General features: G+C 36.1%; 2 non-coding genes across 2 annotated transcripts; one reads left to right on the plus strand and one right to left on the minus strand.

Annotated features, from left to right (window-relative positions):
- Positions 1-1,921: 1,921 nt before the first annotated feature.
- Trnas-gcu (transfer RNA serine (anticodon GCU)) lies at positions 1,922-2,003 on the minus strand. Its single transcript has one exon. It is a non-coding gene; the product is annotated as a tRNA-Ser (tRNA).
- A 722-nt stretch (positions 2,004-2,725) lies between these two features.
- On the plus strand, positions 2,726-2,797 carry Trnam-cau (transfer RNA methionine (anticodon CAU)). Its single transcript has one exon. It is a non-coding gene; the product is annotated as a tRNA-Met (tRNA).
- The last annotated feature ends 6,823 nt before the right edge of the window (positions 2,798-9,620 follow it).

Genomic DNA, 9,620 nt, shown 5'->3' on the forward strand with positions numbered 1-9,620 from the left:
ATCTAATTTAAGTAAGTGCCTAATTTCTTCGTTGCATGTAGTTATTTTAGGATCGATCTCATAATGATGTACATGCATAACAAAATATTTTGCATACCAATATATAATTTGGAGGAATTTAAGATATAATCCATCCTGCACTGCCATAGTTCGCATAGTACCATTCTCTCTTGATCTCCAAAGATCGTAAATATTGCTATCAACTGTAATTATGAAGCTCTCGAATAGCAATATCATCGATACGTATGTGTTTGTTATGTTGATCAATTGCAGCTATTGTAACTACCTACCAAGGTAGTGCTATAACTCGTATTGGTCTCCACAATTGTTGCACACGGTATTAGTGGATCAGATACTGTTTTATATGCAACGTGCACTCCATAAAGTCGGCATTTGGATATAACTTCTAGAAACCTAAGATCGTTGTGTTCACCGAAAAGTCGTCTGACTACAAACGAAACAAGTGAAAATGGTTCTTGGATTTTGAGAGTGCTCCAGAAACAACAGTTATGTAGACATTTTGGTGTTAACGTGTCTAAGTATAGCAGATTATATACAAAACTTAAAGAGGTTAAAGATAAACTTGCAAGTACGTTATTGGTTTTATTAATATTGGAGTACACAGGTATGGAATTAGTCGGCTCACAAATTATATTTTCCATGAAACTACCGCGATTCCATGAACGTTGTATTATTGTGAAACTTAATTTAACCCTAGCCCTCAGAATATAAGTGAACTGGAGAGAGTCCATTGCTTGTGCGCTATACATCTGGAAGGTATTACGTTCACATGTTCATACTTTATGTACCTGTGTACCTTTTAGAAGAAGAAATAAGTAGAAATTAGAAAGAATATGAAGAGGAATATCTATACCCCGGTCAACATAGACACCAATCTGATAAAATCAGATCTCCGCTGTCCTACGTGAAGATGTGACGACGACCACTGAAGAATGACATTCAGGTGACCATTAAATTAGCCAATGGAAATGCAACTTTCAAAAAATCTGAAAGTGAATCAAATCGTTCGATACACATTCATCCTTTTCACCCACGGTGCTCTTTCTCAAAACGCAAAGATATTAGACCTCATCTGACTGGTTGATAAAATTAGCAATTATGGTAATAGCATAGGTACCAGAATATGCCTTCTAAGCGATCGCTGTCAGATCTTCATTTGGTAACAGCGGAGATCTGATTTTAATCAGTTTGGTACACAGGTACTTAAAGTATGAACAGGTGAAAGGACAGCTACATAAACGAACATTTTCCCCGTCATTTCTTCTACACTTCTGATAACATCAGTTTCTTTGACCTTCTTAACATTAACCGCAATTGTAGATTGTTGTCCAAGACTATCCGAGTATACAAACGTACAGTCTCCTGTTACTTAAAATTTGACCATCGTTTTAATGGGTATTACACACACTTCTAGTAAACAGACACATACGCGTGTGCTTTGGTGCCGTTTTGGAATTTTGGAAACAACTCACCCCTTACCCTCCCAAACCTTAACTTGATCCCTTTTGCCTTGCTCGCAACCCTAAATGTTTCTGCTAATCGGCCGATTCGCGGCATTGATATTTGGCTACACTTCCCGCATGCATGTTAGCACTACTGGGACTTTATTTCAATGCCAAGAAATGTTGTTGTTTTTTTTTTCTCCTGTGGGAGATAAAATGTTCCACACGCACAAAAAGTACAACTCGATTATAAAGATGCAGCCGGAACAGGTCAATACACAAACCTGTCACAAACATGCACAAAACGTCAGTCCATTCAAGACACAAACCACCAAAAAAAATCATGGAGACATCATTAGGCGTGTTTTCTTTCTGACGTGACGATATCACATTACAATATTGATGAATACGGTTTGTAGTCATAACTAAAAGTTCTACACATCAGATAAAATGTATATCGACGAAGATGGGATTCGAACCCACGCGGGGAGACCCCAATGGATTAGCAGTCCATCGCCTTAACCACTCGGCCACCTCGTCCGGTGTATTTTGATGAGTACACTATTTATGTAGGGAGTGATCTATAGCTACCTGGCCTAAACCACACACAACTTTTGTCTGATATTCACGATTCAATATATGTCTTTTTCAGACAGAAAAAAATTCTAACCGTCGAACCATCCTAGCTCTAACTGATGTGCACATAAAGAACCTAGTGCATGATATTCTTTAAAAGAAGAAATATATATCTTCAGGTAAATTAAAACAATTCTCCTGGCTGGGAGAAAACTCAACATTACCCACCTACCCACCCAATAAACAGAAACAAATACATGGTCGGTCCCTTAGTGAGCAAGCATGTTCATATCAATGGATTGTTAGGCAAGGGAAAAAACTCGTACGAACATTCGTTGTATTCATCACTTCGGTAAGTATTACATCAGATAAGTGAATATCAGTTCCATTTTTTTTTAAAGTTATAAAAATCAATGTTTTCTAACAGCAGAGCCGAGTGGCCGAGTGGTCTAAAGCGCTCTCCGTCACGGATCACTGCCATCTCACCTCTGTCTGCGTGGGTTCGAGTCTCGGGCTCGGCCAATGTGGACATGTGAGAAAGCTTGCCGGTAGCTTCTCGTGGGTCGGTGGTTCTTTCCGGGGTTTTCCCGGGTTCTTCCTCCACCATTAATACTGGCCGCCATGTATAGCCTATCTTGTGCTGAAAAATGGCGTTAAACCCTATAACAACAACAATAACAACTAACAGCAGAGTGGCGCAGTGGAAGCGTGCTGGGCCCATAACCCAGAGGTCCGTGGATCGAAACCACGCTCTGCTAATCACTTTTATTTGGTTTTTGTTTTTTGTTTTTAATTTTAAATTCATAACATCAAATTATCATTTATCTTCAGGCACAAAAATATAAATAAAAGGCACATTCAGTAAATATGTATCTGATTTCATATATAAAATGTGGGTCAATGTAATTTACTTTTCACGCTTCAATGACGGCTTTTTTGGTGCGAATTTGGACCTTCTACACCGTTCTAGCAATAATAAAATGTCAAATGTACATGCAGCTAAAGTGAAATATAACAAAAGGTCAAGGTAACATTACTTTCACCCTTAAGCCATGTATTTTGTTGAGATCCTATATAGAAGTTGATACATGCATGTAAAATATTAAGTTCTTTTCTTTGGCACTGTATCAATTATTGTAGAGAATTTAAAGGTACAGAAAACAATTTGTCAAGGACATGATACAAGCAAAAGAAAAACAATGTGGCATGTAATGATATAGCATTGGAACGTTCGACAGTGATCAGGTGGACAAGCCTCCCCGTGTTTCCCACCCCACCGCCGGCATCACCCTTCCCCACCCCCAGACAAAAATGAGTGTTTGTCTCCCTGGCCCTCACTAGCTGCTAAATCCCACAGTCAGCTTGCGGTCTTCTTTGCGCTCCCTGTGAAAAATACATACTGAACCACCCCTGCGATCCCACCCAAAAGTGCCGAAAAGTTTTGACCTCTGACATGACATTGCCATATTAAAAATGGAATTTATTTTGTTTCAATTTTTCGTTAATCCGTACAATATGTGCTCTTAAAAGGCAAATTTACACATTTCCAGTGATTACATGTTTCCAAACTTGATATCCTGCTCCGGAAGGAAACGGAGGCTGGTTCTCGAAAATTAAACTTTAGATGAGCCTGTAAAATAATTGTGGTGTATATGAATAGAGGTCATACAATTTGCTATCAATTTTGGGATACATAGTATTTCTTCAATTGGTCACGGTGGGGTTTGATTCTTTTGTGTCATTCTAAAGGTATACTTTCTATTATACAATTGTAAGTTTTCTGTATTTTTCGCTTTGATCTCAGGATTTGATTCACAAACAACGTCCTAAACACAAACAATTCCTGCCTTTATAAGTTATGTGAACATGAATATTTTCCAACCACATGAATTATCAGAATTTAAAATGAGAGGTTGTTCAAATACAGCCAGAAACATCGATATTCATGTTGACATTATATCAAATGTGTTCCCATGCACAAAAACATTTGTCTGTGAAACATATGGAGGACATTTAAGTGCTGCTTATTTAAGGACATGAAAAATAAGTCCCTTTCAACTTCATATTTAGAACAGTAGATAAACAGTTATCAAGGGTATAAGAATAATAATAATAATAATAATAATAATAATAATAATAAATTAAGAAGAATGGCACATTTGGTTGTGAAAGTCCCATCTGATATATGCTCCTTAGTAAAACGCAATCCTCCTTTCGGATTCGCCATTTATTCAATTGTTGCAGGAGGGGGTCAATCGTTTTTCTTTTGTCGAACCAAGGGAGGCAACTAATGGAACTAGAACGTTCATTATAAACAATTGATTAGGTAGTCAACTAATGCAGCTAAGAGGTTAGTGTTGTTGTTTCCATAAAATGTTTTACCGGGGTGTACTAGACTTTATGACTGCCTTAAATCCCAAACACGCCCATATATCATTGTCATAAATAAGATGTATCAATTATTTTCTACTACTCGATATCGGATTATTTTAAACAAGGAAATGTGTCTTTCTCAATGAAACAATATGTGACTTTGCATAATCCGATCGAGAGCTATCTGCAATGTGTTGTTCGATTCAAGCTACCCTGTCTATAATTACGGCAAATTGGACATTCAGTTATTTGTGAGACGCATTGACATCGAAAGACAAACTGACTGAAGAGAGTTTTGGAGTATGAATCTCTGGTCACAAGAAATCTACGTCAGCGCGGAATGAATAGATGTGATCATGTGACTAGCTTTAGAAATACGCCCTACCTATGCTTAGGACATAACAACTTTCACGATCCAATCAGTCAACGAAAAAACAAAATGTCTTTCTATGTAGTTGTGCCGAAAGTTTCAAATTTGTATGAGGTTACGTTGCCAAATAAAGAGTATAATCTAAAGTGGAATTGGCAGTGATAACTATGACTGTACTTCCTCATATTCTGACACTATTATTGTATAAATACGTCGCCTACCTGCACACGTTTCCGACGAAGAGATAGGTATCAAGATAAGAGAATACGGAGTGGAATTCCTATCTCCCATTCAGGATAGATACTACCCTAGAAATCGTGTGACAGACGTGACGCATTTTTGTTTTGGATATTTAATTTTGATTGTTTGTTATTTTTTAAATATTTATTATTTGTTATTTCATGTTTTATTTCGTATTCTAGAGAAATTATTTGTTACATTTTACAATACTTGCTGGTTTTACATCTTTTCTATTACTTAGGTTAAGAACATAGATTTGTAATATTATGTAAAATACAGTTTTCCAAAAGAGATAAAATCTTAGCCCTACAGTCGGAAGCATCAAACTGTAAGTGACCATTAGTTCGTTAAGTTATTGCATGATAATCAAGTAAAGGTGCGCTCTTTTTGTCTTGACCCGGGTCGCATGATGACAGATTGCACACATTTCGTGTGCCACAAGTGTTGGAAACAGCGTCATGTTCCTAGGAAGTACAAAAGGCCAAGCTCTGACAATTGTGGAAATTTTCTTTATTTGTGTTCATGTGGGAAATATGACTTAAGAAATACAACTGCCTAAAGATGTTACATGCTAAATGATTAAATTGAAGAAATTAATTACCGAATTGCTGACGTTGCCACAAAGGAAGATAGATTGGGGATTCAAGTTGTAGAAGATGATGAACACGAGGTTGATGAAGTAATACAGGGTGCAGATGGTGAAGAAAGAGGTGATGAAACTGATCAAGAAAAAGCTTTTCACAGAGTCAACCATTCATACTGGTATCTCTTTTACGACAATTCGGGTTTGGTGACAGTTTTATTTAATGGATACAAATATTTTATATTGAAATTAGAAACAGTGTTAAATGCATTTAATGAAAGCCTTTTCAATTAAACATTCAGTCCTCCAAAGTTGCCCTATACTAACTATACTATATTTATTTGAAGCGGAACATTTAGGGCTCGCTATAATTATAAATTATTATGTCAATGTTGCTCTATTTCTATTGTCTAGCAGTACAAGTAAAGTCTTTCAACATGCCGATGGTACAACCATGACATTAGCAAAGAAAGAATCTATTAATCAATCATTTATTGTACTTGGTTTATATTGTAAAGGATCTGGTTCAAAAGGGAATAAAGAAAACAAACGGAACTTTTATTTAATTCATCAGGCAGTCTCTGTTGAATTCTGCAGACAGCTCCAATTTCAACATTGTGATCACGTTATCTTAATTTTGGGAACTAGTGCTGGAGCTCAGTTAGAATAACACTTTGTCTAAAATTAAAACTTATTACACAGAGGTGATACTAAATTGTATGACTTCTGTTCATGTATAGCACAAATGTTTTACTCGCTTTTAAGTAGCTTGATTGTCCGTAAACCAGCCGCTGTTTCCTTTTGGAGTAGGGTATTTTGTTTTGGAAACATTTACTCACTAGAAAAAATACATTTGCCACTCTAGTATCACCCTTAACGTTCAACTGGTATTATATATAGCATTACCGATAGAGAACAGCCTTATCAGAGAGAAGTTTTAATCGGAAAGAATGGTGTTAGATGCACACTGCATTTAACACTGTCTTTAATATCGGCTGAATAAAAATTTGACCAAATCCAAAATTTATGTGAATGAGACAAACTTTTGACTCTGTCAAAAACGTTGCTTTTATCAATTTTTAAGGTATATCCCTCGATGTTGTCCCTCTAGGTCATAGCAATGACATCTCCTACAGTGAATGCTGTATCAGCAATATCCCTTCAAATTATAGAGCATGTCTGAATTAGAGGCATAATTTTGGGTAATACCCATTTCAAACCATGAGCCATAACCCTCGTCAAAATAGTATCATCTACATTAAATAGTCTCATAGGTCGCCAATATTTCCAGCTTCTTTAGTCGCTCTTGGTGTTGTAAAAAATGATATTGTATCAAATCTCACTGCCCATGACGTAATTGATTCCTTGTTAACGATCTGAAGAAGGAAAAATCTCTAACAGGTTATCATATTCATAATTTAAAACGTTGTAAAATACAACTACTTTATCGATTTAACCAGACCAAAATATCTAATTTTAGACATTATATTTATAGCTGCATGTATTTTATCAACCCTTGTATGACCCTACTCAAATACGTATCATCAGCAGGTACGGATGAATTTACCAAGATTAAAACTGATTCTTTACAACTCTCATCAACTGTGTTCGATAATTACAAAATACAATAAAACTTATAAATGCATTTTAATATTTGATTTTCATTTGAAACAAGTGAGCCAAAGTCATCAATGGATTCATTAATAACATTTCGCTTTTGTTGATATTTTTCAGGATTTGGAAAGTATTTGCTATTTGCGTCACTTTCAATCACCAAACTGGATTAAAATCTCGGTATAACACCTCAAAACAATTTTATTTCTTAGTCACTTCATTGTTGTTCGAGTTCTTCCTATGTATTGATATCAAATGAATCTTTAGCGGTAAATATTACAGAAAATAGAATCATTTTGTCTTGACATCTATACAATTCTTGGAAACTTTCTTTCTTTCTCTTCGTACTGTATAGGAGCGAGAATTCTTACTTTTATATTTTGCATTATCCACTAAGTGAGTTGTTCACTAAAATATTTTACTCTTTCCCTCAATAATAATAGATTTCACTCTACATACCTATTCATCATTACAAACATTATCTAATTTAAGTAAGTGCCTAATTTCTTCGTTGCATGTAGTTATTTTAGGATCGATCTCATAATGATGTACATGCATAACAAAATATTTTGCATACCAATATATAATTTGGAGGAATTTAAGATATAATCCATCCTGCACTGCCATAGTTCGCATAGTACCATTCTCTCTTGATCTCCAAAGATCGTAAATATTGCTATCAACTGTAATTATGAAGCTCTCGAATAGCAATATCATCGATACGTATGTGTTTGTTATGTTGATCAATTGCAGCTATTGTAACCACCTACCAAGGTAGTGCTATAACTCGTATTGGTCTCCACAATTGTTGCACACGGTATTAGTGGATCAGATACTGTTTTATATGCAACGTGCACTCCATAAAGTCGGCATTTGGATATAACTTCTAGAAACCTAAGATCGTTGTGTTCACCGAAAAGTCGTCTGACTACAAACGAAACAAGTGAAAATGGTTCTTGGATTTTGAGAGTGCTCCAGAAACAACAGTTATGTAGACATTTTGGTGTTAACGTGTCTAAGTATAGCAGATTATATACAAAACTTAAAGAGGTTAAAGATAAACTTGCAAGTACGTTATTGGTTTTATTAATATTGGAGTACACAGGTATGGAATTAGTCGGCTCACAAATTATATTTTCCATGAAACTACCGCGATTCCATGAACGTTGTATTATTGTGAAACTTAATTTAACCCTAGCCCTCAGAATATAAGTGAACTGGAGAGAGTCCATTGCTTGTGCGCTATACATCTGGAAGGTATTACGTTCACATGTTCATACTTTATGTACCTGTGTACCTTTTAGAAGAAGAAATAAGTAGAAATTAGAAAGAATATGAAGAGGAATATCTATACCCCGGTCAACATAGACACCAATCTGATAAAATCAGATCTCCGCTGTCCTACGTGAAGATGTGACGACGACCACTGAAGAATGACATTCAGGTGACCATTAAATTAGCCAATGGAAATGCAACTTTCAAAAAATCTGAAAGTGAATCAAATCGTTCGATACACATTCATCCTTTTCACCCACGGTGCTCTTTCTCAAAACGCAAAGATATTAGACCTCATCTGACTGGTTGATAAAATTAGCAATTATGGTAATAGCATAGGTACCAGAATATGCCTTCTAAGCGATCGCTGTCAGATCTTCATTTGGTAACAGCGGAGATCTGATTTTAATCAGTTTGGTACACAGGTACTTAAAGTATGAACAGGTGAAAGGACAGCTACATAAACGAACATTTTCCCCGTCATTTCTTCTACACTTCTGATAACATCAGTTTCTTTGACCTTCTTAACATTAACCGCAATTGTAGATTGTTGTCCAAGACTATCCGAGTATACAAACGTACAGTCTCCTGTTACTTAAAATTTGACCATCGTTTTAATGGGTATTACACACACTTCTAGTAAACAGACACATACGCGTGTGCTTTGGTGCCGTTTTGGAATTTTGGAAACAACTCACCCCTTACCCTCCCAAACCTTAACTTGATCCCTTTTGCCTTGCTCGCAACCCTAAATGTTTCTGCTAATCGGCCGATTCGCGGCATTGATATTTGGCTACACTTCCCGCATGCATGTTAGCACTACTGGGACTTTATTTCAATGCCAAGAAATGTTGTTGTTTTTTTTTTCTCCTGTGGGAGATAAAATGTTCCACACGCACAAAAAGTACAACTCGATTATAAAGATGCAGCCGGAACAGGTCAATACACAAACCTGTCACAAACATGCACAAAACGTCAGTCCATTCAAGACACAAACCACCAAAAAAAATCATGGAGACATCATTAGGCGTGTTTTCTTTCTGACGTGACGATATCACATTACAATATTGATGAATACGGTTTGTAGTCATAACTAAAAGTTCTACACATCAGATAAAATGTATAT

This window comes from Sinohyriopsis cumingii, unplaced genomic scaffold, assembly GCF_028554795.1.
Source record: "Sinohyriopsis cumingii isolate HCF-2022 unplaced genomic scaffold, ASM2855479v2 utg000646l, whole genome shotgun sequence".
NCBI lineage: Eukaryota > Metazoa > Mollusca > Bivalvia > Unionida > Unionidae > Sinohyriopsis > Sinohyriopsis cumingii.